General features: G+C 41.7%; 1 protein-coding gene across 2 annotated transcripts in view; it reads right to left on the bottom strand.

Annotated features, from left to right (window-relative positions):
- Positions 1-18,005, bottom strand: part of PTPN3 (protein tyrosine phosphatase non-receptor type 3) — a 132,562-nt gene extending 114,557 nt beyond the window's left edge. For both annotated transcript variants that reach the window (XM_056331933.1, XM_056331934.1), the window contains exon 1: positions 17,872-18,005. The gene's annotated coding sequence lies outside the window, so the exon portion shown is untranslated. The remainder of the gene's footprint in view (positions 1-17,871) is intronic.
- Positions 18,006-21,170: the final 3,165 nt, after the last annotated feature.

Genomic DNA, 21,170 nt, shown 5'->3' with positions numbered 1-21,170 from the left:
TAACAAAGCTTCCTGAAGTAATGCAAGTTTCTTGAACCTTGCTTTTACAAGCTTATTAAAGCTCCCCATGCATAGACAGGCTCACATAATTTACAGAATTAAACCTCCTTGTTTGAGAATACATCTCTATACCTCACTATACATCAACTGCTGCTATTTTCCAGACTTTTAGATTTGAAAGCTAGTTTGTTTTTTAAGTTTCAAATCACCTAATACACAAGACAACATCAGGCACTTTTAAACATCCACCCCCACCCCCAGTTTTGCCAAGTATATATGACATTCCCCAATCCCTCCTATTTCAGCTTTTGTATTCCTGGCTGGCAGGTAGAATACTTATCTACTTCCCGCAAAGCAATCTTACCATGCTGAGGCAACCGATTACAGAGGAATGCAGGCAGTAGGCCAGCATTGCTGGTTTAGACTGAAACAGGAGCAAAAAAGGCAGAGTTTTGCTTATAGTGCTGAGATCCTGTATCTCGCTGCTGGTTTCCCCACCATTAGGCATTTTTGCATGGCAGTGGTAATAAGCAATGCCTCCCAACAGGCAAATTCCTCAAAACTTAATCTGGCAGGGCTGGGAGAGGCGAAGAGGGAGTTTCCTGCAGCATCTTATCAGGTTAGGGCTGTGATCACAAACAGCTGGACTGAGAAACAGGACAGAAGTCCACCACCACTAGTGCTTTCTTTCCTTTGTATTTCTTTCACAACCCTGCAATACACCGGAATTGTATTTTAAAGGAAAGGCATCAAAACAAGGATTACTTGAAAACACAGTACTGTGTTTCTGGTTTTGCTTAAGACTAGTTAACTGACCAAAAAAAGTGATACAGCAAATCAATGACAAAACAGCCCAGTTCCCTGGAAATAAATTGATTGTCATGAGAGCTTTAAAGGAGAAATTAATTTGAAATCTGTTCTTCAGACAGTGTTGTCAAGCTTATTTTACCTCAGTAACTGAATAAAGCAGATTAACAACTTTATTTTGAAAGCTGTTCACTAAACCCTTTACATAAATTTCTAATATTTAGGCTTACTGCGACCAGTAACAAAGGTAATGACCCTTATTCCAGATCGCCTACCCTAAATTACAGTTGTATAAAAATACTCAGCTTAGTTTATTTAATCTTAATTGCTTTCCTAGTGCAAAATGTACCTTGTCATGACCAGGTAAGTGGTCTGCTTGCCCGCAAGAGCTTTCTGAATGTGATATCAATATTTACACATGCTGAATGCACCCAACCCCCCTGCCCCCCGATCTCTGGAATCAAAGTACAAATTCTGGCCTACGCCATATACACTTTCCTACTATTAATAAAACCTAGAATTTCACCTAAGCAAGTTTGTCTCTTGCAAAAATGGGGTGGGGATTCAACTTCAGCATGTAATGGGAATTAGCTGCCAAATTTAGCCAAACGTTCATCAACATTGATAAGCAAAGGTATCTAACCTTCAAACAGGGTAAACTCATGCAGCAGCGTACAGTCCCCCTTGTGCAGCAATATGACAAGCACAGGAATCCTTTCAAAATAAAAGCAATTTGCAAGACTAGACAGAACAAGTGGTAGAACAGTTTTGTTGGGGACTGAATACAATGACAGGCTGGCTGCCTACCCTGAGCCAGCAAATGCAAAGCAGCCAAAAAGCAGCACAGCAGCCTGTTTGAAAGGGAAGTCTAAGAGAACTTCACAGCAAAGCTCTGGCTGGGAAGCAGTTCAAAACCTCGAGGGGAAAAAAAAAAATAAATAATCAAAACAGGAACACCTCCTGGTTTAATTCTTATTGCATTCATGAAGAAAGGGCTGCCCTTTCCATAAATTTCAAAACCATTATGTCAGATAAGGTTCAAATGAAAAAATAAATCAGAACTGATAAGGCTAAGTGAATCAATTATTAGTGCAGGCTCTGGAGAATATAGGGGGTTTGAAGTAAAATAAGCAGAAGATCAGACATGAAAAGTACTGGATGAATAAAAGCATAATTGGATGGGCTGGAACAAAGCAAACAGTAACAAGAGTACAACAGCAATGCAGGGAGTAGAGGAAGAAGAAATTAGCTAAGATACCGAAGGGGAGTTATGTAGCATCTTCAAAACAATGAAGAAAGTTTGCTCCTAAGGAACTAGATCAGAGCCAGACAAAAAAAAAAAAACAACCAAAACCAGATTTAGGATGGGTGATGCTCTCATTTGTACAAATTCCTACTAGCATTATTAAAAAAAAAAAAAAGAAAGGGGATGGGGAGGGCGGGCTAGGGTGTTTAGAACATCAAATACTGTGAAACACAACATGGAGGTTTGAGGTGGTGGTGGCGGGGGGGTGTTGGGGTTTTGGGGTTTTTTAAATGCCCTCTAAAGTTTCAGCATCTTGTGTGTGTTTCCCTTCATAAATATTAGATAACATGATTTCATGCTGGGCCCGAAGTGTTTCCTTGACAGCACCGCTTTTTAGTCCTAGTCAATCTCAAACAATGTTATCTGCACAGTTGGGTAAGGAGTCAGATCTCATCCAACTACTTGGCATTCTCTTACTGCTGAATTTGTCACCTTTTTCTCCAATGTTACGCAAATATGTAGTGTACAGACAGCTGAGTAACAGTGACACATATGCGCATTACCTTCTCTGCCAGACATCCACCGCTACACTTAACTACAGATCTCAACTTCTTGTTTTCCAAACAGATAAAGGTTTTATCTGCTGAAGTATAAATTATTTGACCAGCATTCACTTTTAAGGCTTCCAGACCAACTCCTCAGCTCCACACTATTACCATCCCCACAAAGAGAAGGGAATGAAAACCTAAAGATGACAACTCTCTCTTGCAGCATTATTACAATGATCATCACAGACCATACTAATTACTTTCTTCTACTCCAAGCTTCCAAACATTTTTCAGTATAAAAACAGTTTAGCATACTATCTTCTTCCTACCCCCAAGAACTCTATGCTCAATGACCAACATTAAACTGTTCAGGAAAAAACTGGCAATATTTTCAAAGATGTACAAAATTAAACTTGTACACTGTAGTATACTAAGCTTGTAAGAAAAATATGTAGATACATGTGGACTACGTGCATTCTTACTTGACTAGGTTGAATCAGAGGAATCATACTGTGATCTGCTCCATAAGAAAAACAGTATTAATTTAACTGCTTTGATTAATCAATCAAATATTTGGAAGGCAAACAGAGCAAGATACCAAAAGAGTTGAAGTCAAGTCCTTGTAAGGCTGTAGCACCTTTTCCTGAATTTATGAGTCTAGCTACTATTGAATAGATTTATTATAGTTCCCTCTTTGTCAAGTCTACTGTTACCATGTCTAAGAAACTCAATATCAAAATACAACTCTCATTACAAATGCAGTAAAGAAAGGATTAAAGATGTTTATGAACAAAGGAGTCATGTATCTTTTGGAATAATACCAAAAGCAAAAATAAGGGAAACTAAAGATAACAATTAATGTTGGTTTATTACAGCCAACTAAGGCCTCATTTGAAGCATTACTTAAGAGGAAAAAAATCCAACAAAAAAAAAAACCAAAAAACAACCAACTACATATACACCCCCAAAAAAAAAAACCAACCCAACAACAAAAGCCACCAAAACCCCCTGCCTTTTTTACTGGGGAAAACGTATCTTTTTTTCCAAATTCAAAATGCAGGTTTCAGATGGCCACTTTATTCTGGTTTCCAGCCATGCAAACCTCCAAAACTAGACCACAAACTAGGCTCTACAGCAGAGTTTGGAAGCCAGCCCCAGCTGCGCTGGGCCCCCCCGAACCCCAGCACACCCCTGCCTGCACTGCAGCAGCAGCCGGTACCATCGGCCTGTGCTGTGCTGCTAAAACCGAACACAGAGGTTCAAGCAACTCATTAACCATGCGGTCATAATTCCGTGCCAGGGAACAAGAAACAGGTTTACAAACAATGCCAAGAGATGGTGTTTCCACAGCTAATGCAAGAGGTTTGTGGCCTCATCGCCGAGAACAAACCCCAGGTGAATCCTGTGGGCTACCTGCCTGGAGAAAATGGACTCATTGCCAGTAGTGAGCATTTCAAATCACCAACTTGATTATTCTAGGGCTAGTGCATTTGAGGATCTTTTCCTCCCTTCCTTCCCTGCTCCGCCAAGGGAAGCTGTCACCTCAATTACTGTATTTGTAATTGTGCAAACAGTGGTTAATTACAAGTCTAACTATCAATACAGAAAGGTGACAGCACACCAGTGCCTGAAGCAGTGCTATCTGTTTGAACATGGTCTGTGATGGCTGCAATTATGCTAAGGAGTCAGGGAACAGTAAGAAATATCTACATCAAACATCTCTTCTGAAGATATGCACAATGGAAACACTTTACTCACGCTTCAAGAACATGTCCTAAAGTGGTTAGGTACCAGGGGGAAAAAAAAAAGGTATGGTTGATCTAAATGTAAATAAAGTCAGAGATACTGAACAATAAAAGAAAAAAAAAATCTACAGCAACATCACAGGAGATCAAAAAAATTAAGTTTTTTACTTAAGGGAAATGCAGACCTTTATCTGTTTTTTTCTCTGCTGAAACCCTATTACTAACTGAGAAAACTGCCATGGTTTCCCCTTACTGGAAAAAAACCCAAACATTACAGAGGAGAGAAAGCCTGAGAACAGCAGCCAAATTCAGAAGGAAGGGAGAAGATGTCGTTATAAAACAGGCTTATAAAGTACATCCATATATACGTATGTGTCTTTGATTGTGAAGTTAAGCATTTGAAACAGTATCCAGAAGTTGCTAAATAAACTCAAGACAAACCATAACCAAGCCAAGTAGTCCCTACACAACTTTACATACAAATCAGTCACAGATTAACACACAAGGCTTTGAATACTTAAGTGTATTTCCCCACAAAGTAGTTTACAAGACTATCTCCAGCAAGAGATACTTCAGTTTCATTCTAAAAGTCCAGTCTAAATTTTTAGGTTTTCTGCTGCATTGTACACATTCCATGTATTATATACACAGACATCACTACTGCTAACACAGATTTTAGGATTATTTCCTGAACCAGTACACAGCAGAATTTCTTTGGCAAAATTTGGAAGGCTAGTTAGCATGCTGTTACAGATGTCAAAAGCGCACATCAACTTTTGAATGATTTCTACAATGAACTGCTGTGACGAAACTAAAACGACATGCTGCAGGAAGGCCAACCACTACAGCTGGCCTTTTTGGAAAAAAAAAAAAACAAAACACCAAACAAAAAACCAAAACAAAGCAAAAGCAAAACCCAGGATTTGTCTACCTCAAAGTGTCTTGAAACATACAGATCTCCACTATTTATAGATTTGTCTTAACATGCTCAATTTGTTCTGCAACAAATGTATCAATAAGTATATTATGTCTCTGTATACACATATACACACTCAGCTATAAAATCTTCATTCAGGCATTCATCATAAACATATAACATATGTCAATTAACATATATAATTAATATATAACATAATAATAAAACAAAAAAGTATTTGGTACTACTAGTCAAATGTTTTCCGATTGTATTTGAAACTAGGTTTCTAAATATTACTCTAGCAGCATGGTGTGCATTCAAACAAAATTCTATAGGAGGCAACCTGACTGAGAGCTCTTTCCTCATTTCAGACTCTCCTCTCACACAAATAAAAATAACTGAGTACCAATATTATAACAATGCTGCCCACTCCTTTAATAATAGTATTATTGTGTGGTGGTAAAGTTTTGCATTGGTGAACTAACTTATTTCCCTCATTTTTTTAATCAGAAAAAAAATAACTATTATTTTAGCAAACAATGTTATTTTCATTGTTCTAACAAAAAATTTAGAAAAACATGACTATATATAACCTAGATCAAAGAATCATAGAAAAATCTAGGTTGGAAGGGATCTCTGGAGATCATCCGGCCTAACTGTTCTTGAAAGCAGGGCTTTAAAATAGATTTTCCAAGGTCCCATCAGGTCAAACCTTGAATATTTCCAGCAAGGAAGACTCTACCACTTGTCTAGGCAACCTACTCGAGGGTTTAATAGTTCTCAAGGTAAAGATCTTTTTCTTCCCTTACATCCAGGCATCCAATTTAAACAAAACAAACAAACCAACCAACACAAAACTCCTCTAAATAAAAGCAGGAATAAACAGGTCATTTAGTACAGTAACAATTTCATCTTCAAATTTCAACACGCTAACCTAATGTATCATGTTGTCTAATAATATAGTCTAAGTACAAAGCGTAAACTGAAATCTCTGTAATGCAGAAATTAACCAACACCGGACAACTGTCACGTCTTAACACGAGCAATGCAGCAGGAACTGACAGGCATTAGAAGTAAATGTCTGCAGAATATTTATTTGAAGTAACTACAGTTTATAATGTATGTAACTGCTCACGTTATTTATTGTTGAATAATTTGCTAATATATCAGTGTTCCCTCTTGGTGGCTACCTCTGGCACCGTTCACTGTCATACTGAGTCACATAGGCATGCCAGGATGCCTCTGATCATGTGCGTACTACTACGCTCATCTCTTAAGACCCTAGGCTGCCACCTCTCCAAGCCTGAGCTCTTCCTCCCTTCTGCTCCCAGACCCCAAGCCTTCAAGTCCCACACATGTTTCCGTACTGCCAGTCCTGTCTCTGGTCTTGCCCAGCCATTAGTTAGAGGATGTAGAGCAGGTGATGTAGGTAGTGGTTGAACCCAAGTCAAGCACCTGCTCACTCCCTACTGTGTGGGCAAAAGAATATACACACCTGCTGAGCCTCACACTGAAGCCCTGTTCTTAGTGCAGGTACTAACCTTTTCTATGTAGTCCACAGCTTAATGTCTTTAAGACTTGCCAATTTATTTATTTATTATAAAATGTGTTGAAACTTACAAAGAATTGGACATTACTGAGGATGGACAACCAGTATGCTCTTTAGACAACCAGACTCAGAAGCTGAACATTCAGTTGATTCAATGTTGTTTTAGGTCACCCGACACCACATCAAAGTTAGAAGTACTGAAGAAACAGAAACTTTCACCTCATTTACTCATCACACACCAACTGCCAAAAGGGATCTCAATGGATGGAAAGGAAGGACACTAAAAAAAGCCAGGTGTGTCACTACCTGACCTTATCTGCTGGCAAGAGGCACACTCAACGATCACCTTGAAGCTGCCATCTAATGAATCCAGTAAAACAGGCTTTTTTTTATTACCCATGTTAAGAGTTCAACTTTGCCTTAAAATGCACAGCAAATGGTTGTAAAGCCAGTTTTTCTCCTCGCTGCCAGAAAGAAAAGCAAACAAGCTTCAATGAATGATGTGAGCCATCCCTAACCAAGAAAGGCCATTGCACAACTGTGGCTATGTGCACCTGGCAGCTGAGGAACATCAATACGCACAGAGCTGGCCTGGTGCTGCAACCACAAACACAAGTGAGGTGACACCTACGGGAACACTTTCTTTAGAGCTTCTGTAGTGTTTGGCTTACAATCTTTCTCTGCAAAAGTTATAAGGATAAGCATGTTATCTTGGGCTTAGAAGTAATTTTACCCAATTAAAAGTAGTGGAGGAGATGGAACCAAGTTTGCCATTTAAGTGAACGTGTTCTGTTTACAAATATTTGGGGGATGGGAGGCAGAGCGAAAAACAGGGGACAAGAAAACACCTGCTACTTTTGCCTTTGGTAAATGAGGTGATAAAAAAGCTGCAGTGTCGGGCACTTGGCAGACTAAGCAACATGCAGTCTTATTTTCTTCGTACCTTGGATTTGTCTTTGACTGCTTGCTTTGACACCCAAAAGAGAAATTTCAAACCAGTTCTTTTATACTGGGAAAGATTTACTTCCTGGGTAATTAGGAAAAAACCAAACACAGATGACCAAAGCACACAACTTGATACTACCGCAAGTCAGTCAAACATAGCATGCACTGGTTAACAAGTAACAGAGTTTGTAACATAATAGTAACAAAACCTCTTGCTCTGAGAGTAACTGATGACAGAACTAACACTAGACCCCAGTACTCTAGAGGCACACTTGTCCAGATCGCAGTTCAATTCATTAATTAATCTCAGCAGATGCTATTGGAAAAGTATGTTCTCCATCAAAACTCCTTTTAATAGTGTCAGATTCCTTCAAAATCCAAGGAAAACGGGTAACATTATGAGTAAGCTTGTTTTCCTATATACAATTATCACAACTCTTCTACAATCATTTTGCTCCAAGAGAATTTTTTTTAAAAAAACCACAGGATTTATGTCATGTTTTCAGAATCAAGAATTCAGTACAAATAACAGCAAGTTATTCTTGTGATAAATTATCTTTATTACTAAGTTTATTCTGAATATACCCAGCTTCATATCCCACCGAATCATGCTGTTTGATTACCACATAACCTTCAACTGCTCACAAGTCAGACATATCTGTTTAGAAACCAAAGTATAGTTAGATAAGTGACCCTTAATGTAAAACCAAGTGTACCGCTATCTCCTGATCTGAAGCCAATATACTCTGCTCAACATAAATTAACAGGGTTTACAAATTTACCACAGATTTTAAAGAACTCTGTGTTCTTCTGTTCACACTGGTATGGAGAAATAACTAATTTTACATTACATAACAAAGTGTAGTACTTCCATCACATCAAAATGCAAGAATTTCACAATTAAGAAAAGAAAAATATAGATTCCCCAATGAGGCAGGAATGTGTTTCAGCAGCCAGGCCACAACGAAAACCCGAACTAGAGCTTCCAGCGGTTTTGCTCTACACTCAAGTAACAGAACAAGTAATCCTTGGAAAGAGGCAACAAACTTCTCCCTAGAATGGTCAGTGAAACACTTGGATATAGAAGAAAAACCAAAAAGTCTCCCATCGTTACCTAAGGAGTTAGAAATCAAGTGTGTAAATTTACCTTCACATTATGTGATATATTGATAAGGAATTAAATTTCTAACGAAGTGGAGAAAAAAAAAGTATTCAAAGCACTGTATTTGTGATTAAGCATTTATCAATCATGTGATGCTTGCGTCAAAAAGGTAATACCGCTACACATAGCCCTCCCTTACTATTAAGCACATACATAGTTTCACTACAAGATGCCAAAGGTCCTATACCAAAGGCAACTGCTTATTTGTAAACTGCCAGTTTAGGGCAAAGGGGTGTTATCGTGGTGATGAATTATTGTATAATAACGCACCAGAAAAGCAGGTGCTACTATTAAAAGTTATCTGCTCCCATTACACTGGTAGATAATTGTTTGTTTCACACCTTGCAGAAACTATGACATTGCAAGCCTGTGCACTCACCTACAACAAAGGTATGATGTTCCCTTTTCATTCCAGGGAATTACTATCTGATATACAGAGTGCATCGGCTAGAAGCAGAATGCTGTTAAGTCAATTAAGTGCTTCTTAATTGTATAGTAACAGCATGCTCAAATGCTCCATCAGTTATTTGCTACCTTTGGCCAAAGGTACCACACATATCCGGACAGAATGGAAAGTCTAAACATTTGTCTGAAAAATAATAAAGTCCTATCTGCTCAGAAACAGCATAAGACAAAAGAAAACACAACCTTTCCCATTATTAAACACTGAATCACTTCCTAGTTACCAAAAAACCACTGTGTTGCCCTTAATCCTGGAACCTTATCAGCTCCCAGGTGCCAAATCACCAGCTTGCCTCAGATAGCTATCTTTTTCTTCAGGTGTGCGTTTTCAATATGAATAGAAAACATGTATAACCAAAACTGGAGAATAAACTTAAAATCTACTGAATTTAATGAATGGAAAGCTACAATTAAGACAGCTGCTTTACTACAACAGTATTGCTGGGGACTTTTGAAATTTGCCAGGGATTTTTGGTCTCTTGCCACATCAGTAGTGTGCCCTGAACGGTGCAGTCCCACAGACTTTTCCTCAGCTTATGAAACTTTCTGGCAACTACTTCAAAGTACAACTGTATTGCTAAAGTCAAACAAATCTGAAAGCAAGAAGAATTCAGTTGCTAAAGGTTTTTTGTTTTTAATAAAAAAACACCTCCACCATGACTGCAAATATAGAAAACCCACACTTGCATTCAGTCTTATTAACAGCTACTATTAATTTAATATACATGAAGTACAGTATCACAAGAATGTTCACAGATGAAGAGTTGCCTAATATTTATGATTCTGAATTTTCTCAGCATCACCTCAAATTGCTTATTACTTTTGGAGTATATTGGGAAGTATTGATCCCCCTCCTCCAATTGTTCCTCACAATCATAAATTGTTACAAACAAAAAAACCCCTGTAATTTCAACATTGTAACAAACAGCCATCAAATGCTGCATACCTCAAGGAGCAGCCTAAACCCTGTTGTTCTACTACTGCTTGGTTCTTTTTTTAATGAGTTTATTAAATATGTAGAAAAATTAAGTTTTTAACTAGGTATTCAAAGTCACAAATTACTAAATTCTTAGCAACTTTTCCACATGTCATGCAAAACAAATATTTACAGAAACATGCTTTGAAGGGAAAAAGATTTATGATCCTTAATACAACTGGATCCTTCTGTAAAGATTCCCAGAAGACATGATCTCTTTTCAATCTAATCCCAAACAGAATAATGTACAAGATGATGCTGAGAGTAGCTTATGCTCTACCCAAACTAAAGTTTCCCAATGAGTTTCCATCAAGCAAAAATTGCAACACTCTTTTTACCAAGCATCTGAGAAAGCCATAGCTGAAGGCGGCAGTGGGCAGAACAGAGACCAAAATTGCAGCTGGGCTTACGCTATCACTCAAGTTAACAGAAGGACGGCTCAAATAATTGCATTGACTCATTAATTCAGAGAATCAATGTTTTGAATTGAGTTAGGCATATGCAAGGATGGAAATCTTAAACAACAGTAGTCTAGAAAGTGCCATGTGACATTGCAAACTACTAGGGTTCAAGAATTTTACCTCCTTGAAGCCTTCTAATAATTAACAAAATCCATTGATATACTGCACCCAAAAATACAAAGCCAGGGATATGATAAAGTTTGAACTATACCATAATTACGGAGTTAATCCACACTGCAGCCCAGGATGTTAGCTAAATTTTTTTAAACAAGTTTCCAACATGCTTTAATAAATCTTTGCTTATATATATATATATATATATGGCTAGAAGCATGTGTGAAAAGTGGAAAATGTCCCATCCTATAACAACCACTGAAAGCCAATCAGGACAACTTGTGTTCACTAGGTTGCTCAAAGACGCCTTTCTTTCCTATAGTAAACATGAACTAACACATTCTGAAATAACACGAAGATAAGGCAAGCTGTACTTTAGCATGTGCTAGCTGATCTTCAACTTGACCAAAGTACAACCTGCTTTATCTACAGACTAGAGATTTTTAATGTGTTATTTAGAACATCAGCAACACATTCAAGAAGTTACCCTCTTCTGGACAAACCATTAACACTGAAGCATCCACAGCAATCAAAAATTCCTTGCCTGTATTTAGCTTTGGGTGCATGTCCAAGTTTGCCTACAACCAAAAGCTGTGCCTCTATCTGCACCATTACAGTTCAAGAAGCACAGTCCTTTCCCACATAGGTAAGAATATAAAGTAACAGAAAACTGCAAGAATTATGAAAAGCATTTTACACTGATACAGGTACAGAAACAGGAGTCAACTGCACATAGATCCAATACCCGGAATAAAAATATTAAGCTTTAAAAAAATTTACAAAAACACCACCAAAACTCAGTGAAAGACCTCTGTATACTCAGGGCCAATCCCTGGGAGACATCCCACGTTGAACAACAGGATCCATACACACGCAGCTGTAGGCAAAACAACAGAAGAACAGCAGCACAGTACAAAAGCCCACGCGTATACAAGTCGCAGTTCAGGCTCCCAGCTTTGATTCTTAAGATGCGTCATTCCACAGAGCGTAACTATATCCCATAACTTGCTAGGGAAATAGCCATGGTTACTCATCACAGTTTGGTGTTTCAAACCACTCGCTTTCCTTAACTCTACACACACCAGACTGAAATCTGACTGAGGGCGGAGGGAGAGGACAGCAGGAAATCAACGAACAAGATGTCAAATTGTAACTACTTTGGTACTTTAAAATGCAAACAAAATGCCATTTGATTTAATACTGAAACACTTTACTGTTGATTTCAGTTGCTTACAACTAAAAAAATATCTTTGGGAAAAGAGTAAAGTCTTTAGATTAAAAACCCCACCACCAAACATCTGGTTAATAGTGTCAATAATTACTTAAAAAGGAGATTTTTGCTTCTTACTATGGGGGGTGTGTGGTAGCTTTACTTTGTGCACGTGGCACATTTTATTTGCTATTTAAAACACACTGTTGAGGCATCCAGCCTTGGTCAGTAATACTGGCATCTGTCAGAATCACTAAAATTAAAGCTGCTACCAAACCATTGCCACTACATTTGCCAGCTAGAAAGGCTGAGGCATTTTGTGATTTCACACCAATTTTACCATTTCTTCTCTTTCAGAAAATAAAAAATAGAAGTGAAGCACACTTTAGTATTTTCCACCTTACCATTTCAGAAATGAAACCTTTTAGCTTGTTTGAAAGATTACGTGAATTTAAAATGTAATTAGTTTCGTATCACATTAAAATAGAAGAGCAAAGGAGCAAGATCACTTTCTGTACATCTAGTTTTCTTCTCCTTGCAGAGAACTTGAAAATATATTGATTTTATTTTCATCTCAAACTATTAAAATCCTCTCAAACCCCTTTTAAAACTTCACTGCCCGCTATGACAACACACACGTACAGGTCTGAACGAAAAACTGGCTTTTCCCCCCATTTTCCATTAATTTCTATTAGCAACATCACTAAATCTTAGCGAGGAAGTTCTAAAAAGAGAAACAGAGAGATCCCTATGACTGGTAAGTTACTACGTTAATACTGCACAGTACTGATTAAGAATTATTATCTTATCAACTTCACAGTGCACAGACCACTAGCTTGAATTAGGAAGAAAAAAGCTGGTTGTTGATAAAGAAGACAGACAGATAAAGATTCCTACATTAACCTCTTGAAACATACTGAACTAGTCAATACAAGCAAGCATGCCACATACTTTTCCTTGCATCATGAAGCAGAAATACAGCCAAAGTAGTATCTGTTTTACTTTTGGCAAAGCAACACCATTTAAAAATCCCCAAATCCCTTCTACTAGAAAAGGGATTATGGTAGTTTAGCTTGAAGAGCTCCTCTCAATTCCAGATTCTGAAAAACACAGTTTCCTCAGCAGGGCTTTTAGTCATCCTTCAAGGCTTGGGACACTCTCTCTCTCTCCCCAACATAGGTTGCTGTAAGTGCTTGTACGAAACCTAAACTTGCCAAGAGAGGGAACTGATGAAATTACAGCCAGTATGACAGATTAACATATGCTTGTACCATGCAAGCTTCACTGTTTCTTGTGACTTCTGTTTTGCCTGTAAAACTACATTACTTGCCTACTCTTCTTTAACATTTATTTTGAAGGGAGATCAGCAGAAGTTTAACAGGGGGAACCTAGTCACAGAAATCATGTGCTGGCTTCAGACAAAGGGGCCTGCAATCCCCAGAGATCCGCCACATCCCTTATGCAGTGATATGCTATCCTGTTAAATCAAAGGTGAAGATTCTTGGACAGAAAAACCGCATGCATTTAAAGGAGAGGTGTTGTTTTTGGATGAAGATGCATGCTGAGATGAGATAGCCTGGCTCCATGAGAAGAGAAGCCCTTCAAACTGTGGATGTGTGTCAGCCAAAGCCAGAGGAACTCTCAGAATGATGAAAAGGCAGATATGTTTCTGCCTGTATCTTTTCCAACTTTCTTCTGGAAACTGATTTAAAAATACCTCACATCTTATTGAGGAGTGCCAGATGGAGAATCTGTATTCTAAATGTATGCCTGGAGCCTAGATTTTGCTTGGACTTCTCCAACTTGCAGGCCAAGAGCACATGGGACTCACCAAATGAGCGATGGTACAGCAGCGCACCAGGCACCTACAACCTTTTCTCTTGAACCTTCCTGGCACAGGAGACAGGAACCCTTTGTTGCCATTACTCATGTGCAATGTTTAGAAATCTAACACACAAAATCTAGCAGACAGGCATGACCAGACTTCAGCATCACAGTGATTTCAGCACAGCTCAAGCAACTGAATTGCGTAAAGAAACATCAGTTCTTTCCTTAGGGAGAAGGCTCTTCAAGATTTTGAATACAGTTTGCCAACAGAAGGAAAAATTAAGACCAAAAAACGATTTATAAAGCAAGCTATTGGAGAATGTTTTCTATATTATCCGATTTCCTAGCATTTCATGAACTATTTCTTTCTTCTTTCATATCCCTGCAAAGAAAAAGGAATACAAAGTCCTATACAGTACACATGATTAAGTTTCATATTACAATGCTAATAACAGAAATAAGAACTCCATAAGGTTCAGTACATGCCGATATGAAGACAATGGTATCTCAGGGTATGGGAAGATTAGAATAAATTATCTCAAGGTAAGTCAGGATTGAACTTGCAGCACATCTGTTACTCCACTCCCAACTGCCTCTGCGCCTGCTCTTTCCCCTCAGTAAACACCCTGACAGAATAACAACTTACCTCCCATTAATTCACACTTGTCATGAAGTAAGACCATACACACCTTCTGATTTTTAGGCCTTGATAACAAGAAAACACTTTATCTCATGAAACGCATCCAACTCCAAAACAAAACTGCAGGCAGAGTGTTTCTTACCGATACCAACACTTCCACCTAGCCTGGACTAAGGTGCTTAAACCCTGCCTTTCCTGTGGGCTTAAGGGACAAGCCCAGTTCAGAATTACCTCTAGTAGCAAGCTACCCAAAGCAAACAAAAGTGAGAGCTGTCCCACGTTATAGCCCAAGGTATCTGATGCTCCCATGAAGGGCTGAAACATCAGAGCTATGGATTCTCACCACAAGGCAGACACCTGCAAGCTGGATGAGCTAATGCTCATCGACATTGTGCCAAATCCCCCTTGTTGACTAACCTCATGAACGTAACACCGTAGAACAAAATATACCTTGCACTGCTACACATAGGTAGCCAGAAGATAAGAGAAACCAATACTACAAACCAACACCAACTAATACCAGGAGGAATTAAAACAATTTTTGCTCGCTATATGTACTCAAAGATGTAGTTTTGGGAAAACAACTGAAAAATGTTCTCTCGCTTTTCCACTGCAGTGCAAACTTTACAATAGACAACCACACACTGTTACCTCTGTCAGCAACCAGTTCTCAACTTCATGGTTACAAAGTTTATGGAATTGTTTCTCATTCCAAAAAAAAAAAAAAACCAAATAAAAACAAACGACACCACAAGGTTCCTATGAAACTGACAAAGCACACTGACCATATTTAAAATCCTAGGGTTGGTAACAACGCTCCTGACCACCATTAAGCTTCAGTTTACCATAACTGCTCAATTTGTAATGAACACATAGCCCTATGTATAGATGCTGGCACAGCAAGTATTATTTTTGAATGTACAAAGCGATGAAACAGAACTGTTAACTGTACCTGCATTTAGTCCACCTTAGAGAATTTAACATTAATGACTTCTGTACACAACACCTTTACCATTGTGCCTATGTAATGTTACTCTTTTAGCGTCTATGTAAAGCTATCGTTTACCCATCAGTAAGAGAAGTAGGTCATAGCTTAGAAATGTATAGATGACTGTTTCTGCTATGATACTATAAAAAAAAAGCCATCAAAGATCTTTAGACATTAACTGCTATTTTAGACCACTGGAGTGGATGAAAACAAGATTTATTGCATGACAAGTCAAACATACACAAGAAAGTGATGTTACTGCCACACTAGCTTTTTCATTATCATCTTCTGCATTAAGCATATTACAATAATACAAATTGCTAAATTAACAAGCAATTACAGAGCTTTCTGGATATGCTATTGAATTACAGCGTTTACTTCACTATAGTCTTATTACAGCCTTAGTTTGTACTAAAAAGTATTTTGGAGGCATAGAGGCAAAAAAGTAATTAACTGTACAGTACAACATGTTGCTGTGATATTACACAACATTTCTGTCCTGAAATCATGAACTGTCCCAGTCTCAGAACATGCAAAAAAGGTGATAACAGACACATAAGAAACACTTATTAAATCCCAGATAGAGATGACAAGTGTTAAGAGTTTTTCCAGGAATCTACTGCCAGGCATGTTAGTGTTTAATGAAACAAAAATCAATCTTATCAACACATGTTGGTTCTTTAAATGAGGTGTTCTGTTAAGTGTACTTATAAATACGTGGAACATTACATTTTTTCTTATGAACTAAGAAACAAAGATACACTAGACATTTGTCACCAACCCATTACAAGATTTTTGCCACAAGACAGACCCAGGGAAGGTCAGCATCATAAAAATTCAGTATTTGTATTCAATTAGCAATTTTTCCTGATGTGGTAATGAAGCCGACCTTTCCTCTCCACATTCCCGTTTATGAACAGTTTCCTTTAAGATCAAAACCACCCAGGTAACAGGGAGATTTGTTTCTTCTACAGATTAGTTTCAGACAAAAGAAGAAACAAGAAAAAAAAAAGTCCAACTCCCCTCCAAAGCCAAGTACTCTACACATCTAAATTCACTTTTTATAAATATTTTTTCTATGCAATACTGAGCAAAATTAGTACTTCAGTGATCATATATTTCCACCAAAAAGACAGTTTGGGATGATCAAAGTAGTAGTATCAGTATTTAACATTACCAAAGTACTAATTTATTCTGATTTCTGTTACGCTGCTGTTAGAGCAGTGGCAATTTGTACAATAAGGTGTACAGCCACGAGGGAAGCAACCATCCTAGCAGGGAAAACAAATAATAATTAAAAAAACCCAAAACACAGCAAACCAAAAACACTGCGTATCTTTTAAAGAGAGGAAAGCAACGAGCAACAGGAGAGCCTGACTAATTACTTCAGGTAATCTCAGTAAAGAGAGGAAATGAGAAACGCTGTAAGATGAATGGGAATTTTACATTAGAAGAAATATCGTCTTTACTGCCGTTGCATCCGTTTCACAACACCGGTCAGGTAACTTGTCCTTACACTTCATACATGTGTACACGTTACATACGTTAGGTACCGCGGGGGCCCGGCAGCCCCTGAGGTGGGGGGGCTCCGGCACAGCGCCGGGCCGGTCACCCCCGGGCTCCCGGGGGCGCTCCCCGGGCCGGGGCCGCTCTGCCCCGCTGCGCTCCCCTCCGGCACCCGCCTGAGGCGCTCCGTGCTCGGGCGGGCACGGAAAAAAGCTCTGAGGCGAGGTGCTCCGCCTGCGACTTGCGGGAAGGTCGGGTGCGGGAAGGAGCCAGGAGTCTGCAGCGGCGAGCGCCGGAGCGAGCGGGGACGGGACGGGCCTCCGCCGGGCGCTCCCCGCAGACCCGACGGTGCCCATCTGCCCAGGCGCCAGCGCCACCGCACCCGCCGGGGGCACAAGGCGCGGGGGAGAGCAGAGAGCGGAGGGACCTCGCGGGGCAGCGTCGCTCCCCGCCGGCACGGCACGGCACGGCGAGCCGCGGGCTGACAGCCGGCCCCGCACCGCCGCTCACCTTCCCGCTCGCTCCCCCCTCCCCACGCCCCAGCCCCACCAGCCGCCGGGCGCAGCCCTCGCCCCCGCCGCCGCTCCCCCCCGGGGCCAACTGCCCGCCCGGGCACTTCTACGGCCGGCCGAGGAGGACGGAGGCGCGGGGGCGGCCCCGGCTGCACCACCGCCCCCGCCTCCCGGAGGCGCCCCGACGGCGCCAACTTTCCCCACGGCCCGGCCTCCGCACCCCGCGCCGCTCCCGCTCCTGCCGCCCCGCCCGGTACCTGCCGCGCCGCCGCCGCCCCGCTCCCCCAGGGGGCGCAGAAGCCGCCGCGGCCGCCGCCACCGCGCAGACCGAGGCGAGCAGGTGCGGAGCGCGGGCCCGCGGAGCCGACCCCACCGCCGCCGCCGGCTCCTGCGCCTGGGCTGGCCGGGCGGGGCGGGGCGGGGCGGGGCGGGGCGGGGCGGGGCGGGGAGGAGCGCGCCCGCCGCCCGCGCCCGCCCCCTAGCGGAGCGACCGGCCCGGCCGCCCGCCCCGCTCCAACTCCCCGCTTCGGTTCCACTCGGATCCCTTCGGAACTTTCCGCCGCTTCCGGAAGGGGGAACGGGGCGGGGCGGGGGGCGCGCGGAGCACAGCGCCCCCGGGGGTAGGGGGGGGGCCGTTCCCTCACGCCCCGCAGCGGCCGCGCATGCGCCCTGGCGGGGACGGCCGGGCGGGCACCTGCCGGCGCACGGCGGGGCTGCCCGGCTGGCGGCAGCGGCCTGTTCCGGGCCCGCGGGCCAGCGGGAGGGGAGCGGAGGGCCGGTCCCGCCCCCGGAGCTGCCCCGCCCGCGGCTTCGGGCCGCTCCTCCGGGGCGCGGGGCACGTGGGAGGCCTGGCGCGGGCGCGGAGGGCCGCGCGGGGTGGGCGGGGCCTGCTGCCGCCCCTTGACGCCCGGGCCCGCTGGCAGCGTGGGGGGGCGAGGAGCCTGGTGTCCCCTGGTGTCACCGGCAGGGTTAGTAACGAGGCAAATGCAGGGATACGCCAAGTGTCGTCGAGGAAGGCGGTTGCTAGCACACCCCGCCGGGGTCTGGGGGGAGGTGGGCAGGGCTGGCAAGGCGGGGGGCTAAGGTCCCCACCAGGCACGGGGAGGCGTGCCCCGCCGCCCGCTTTCTGCTCGCTTTGCTATTTACAGGGCACGGTTCAGGTCTTGCAAGTGGTATAACTGTGTCAGAGCAACTCTACACCCGTGCTAATTAACGGAGCCTTTCAGCAGAGCTAATTAAGTGAAGCAGAATACCTCAATGGCCAAGCAATCCGACGGTATGTTTTCTCCAGTGGCAAAGCCAGTTAAGGAAATTTCCAGATGCTTGTTCCTGCCCTTGTGGCACAGTTGTGCTAATGACTGTAAATGAGATCAGTGAAACAGCCCAGGTTAAGGCATACACAAAATCCCTCCAAAAATTTTATGAAACTTGGATGTTACTTTCCTGATCTGTTTTGGCCCCTGTCCTCAGACATCTCTGTTAACACAAATGCAGGGGTGGGAGCAGGGAGGGGGTGACCCACTGTGCTAGAAGCTCTGTGCAAGAAACACAGATGCAGAGAAAACCAGAGACATGCCAGAGATAATCCTATCCATCTGTTCCTTGACATGGCTGTATCGTTTCAAATTCCGAAATTGCCATTTCCAAATATTTGGGGACCTCTGTGCTGCATGACACTATAAATGTGCCTGCAGTGGAGAAGTGGCTTTCAAACATGCAGGTTGGCTCTTCCAGTCTGCTTGCTCTCAGAATGCCACTTTGCTGGCTAGTTTGGGTGAAGTAACTCGAAGCTAGCAACTTCAGATGCAGAGAAGGCAGGAGAACGGGAGCCAGTTTGTGCATGTCTACACAGTACTGCGTATCTAAATTTGAGTACTGGGAGGAGCATAGCTATATCACATGTTTTCCCACCAGGGGCAATGCACGCTGCTGCTCAGCATGGCAGATTCACAGGGAGATTCCGATTTCCTGCAGCTTCCTCGGGACAGTTCTGTCTTATGCTTAGAGACATGTTGATTGACAGCTACCCTAAAGAGCGATCTATTCAAAATACTCGTTTGAGGAAGCCATCTAATAATCTTAATCCCTCTTAATTTATAAAAGGTGCGTAGCCTTAATCTTGCACACATTTAAATCCTAATGAAATATTCAAAGTCATCAGGCTTCATTCTAGTTAACTCGTTCTGAGACTCAAAGTGTGAATATGTTCATTCGTTAACTCTGTAACATTCCTCCAGAGTGTGAGAATAATTAATGATAGAGTTTGTAAAAAACCACTGGCATTGCCATCAGCCCGTTAGGTTGGTGTGTTTCCATCAGAACCTGTCCTAGATGTTGAGTGAGGATTAGACCCCTCTACCACTTTGTGTGCCATGGAAGGTAGTTAAAATTCATTTGAACTGATACTCTGCATTTTCCAGTCAAAGTACTTTGTAAGCAGTAGCCATCACCTCTTCCTTTAGAGGGAATGCAGTAAAACGTGCTACATAACAGATACATGAAGTTAACACACTGCCAAAGGTCAAGCTGCTGCTCCCCATGTTAAAGGTTTACTGCATCTTGCCCTCTACATAGTCCCATGTAGGTCTATAGGATCATTAATTTAGTGACATAATGGCCAACACATTCCAACTAATCATAGTCAGGGCCTGATGACTTTTAGGGATTAAATATGAGTGTATTGGGCATTTGATTTAGTTGTACAATTCCTGTGTTTCTAGCAGGACCAAAGCTGTGCAACAGACAATCCTTTCATTACAATATCAGAAATTATACTGTTAGACCTCAAGTGACATACGTAATCCAGGTCTTCCCATGTGTTAACACTATTACCTGTTGTATCAAGTACAGTCAATCATACCAGTGAAGAAGAGTGTCCCCTGCTCTGTTGACTGGGAGTTGCAGATTTAATGGGAACAAACGACAGCTTTCTATTACACACAATTACTTATAGCTCTGAAATTCTATTATTGGGAAACAATTTCCTGAATTCCTTGCTTGTATGGAAAGGCAGAGAATCCTGTACTGATTAAGAGCAGGGAAGAGAAGAAAGAATATAATAGCTATGATTGTCTCACATAGGGTACCAAAGGACCACTAGTGAATTCTTGCCACTAACAGATGATCTTTCCCACCAAATGTGGTATCACCTAATAACAAAATAGCTGTTTCAAAAACAGTTCTGTATGTGAATGTTCCTACACATCACCTGTTTGTTAAAAATGTGCTATATGAGATGAATATGAATTCATTACTTGTACGTTATTTTCCTATCACACAATCAAAAATGTGGACAAAATACAAATTCCATGAAAATAACATCCTGAAATTAAAAAGAAAAAAACCACCACTCCCATAAAATAAAACCCAACAAACAAACAAAAAAACACAGGACAAAGACTGTCTCAGTTAATTTCACCTTTTGTGGCAGAGGCATTACTATTTTCTGTAATTACATAAACACTATTTTTTGCAGATTGCCTTCCATTCACTGCATGTCTCAACGGCTGCCTTCACTGCACATGTTAACACCTACAAACTACATGGCTGCTCTCAT

The sequence above is a fragment of the Falco biarmicus genome, chromosome 3, assembly GCF_023638135.1.
Source record: "Falco biarmicus isolate bFalBia1 chromosome 3, bFalBia1.pri, whole genome shotgun sequence".
NCBI lineage: Eukaryota > Metazoa > Chordata > Aves > Falconiformes > Falconidae > Falco > Falco biarmicus.
This window is presented reverse-complemented; position numbering and strand designations above follow the sequence as displayed.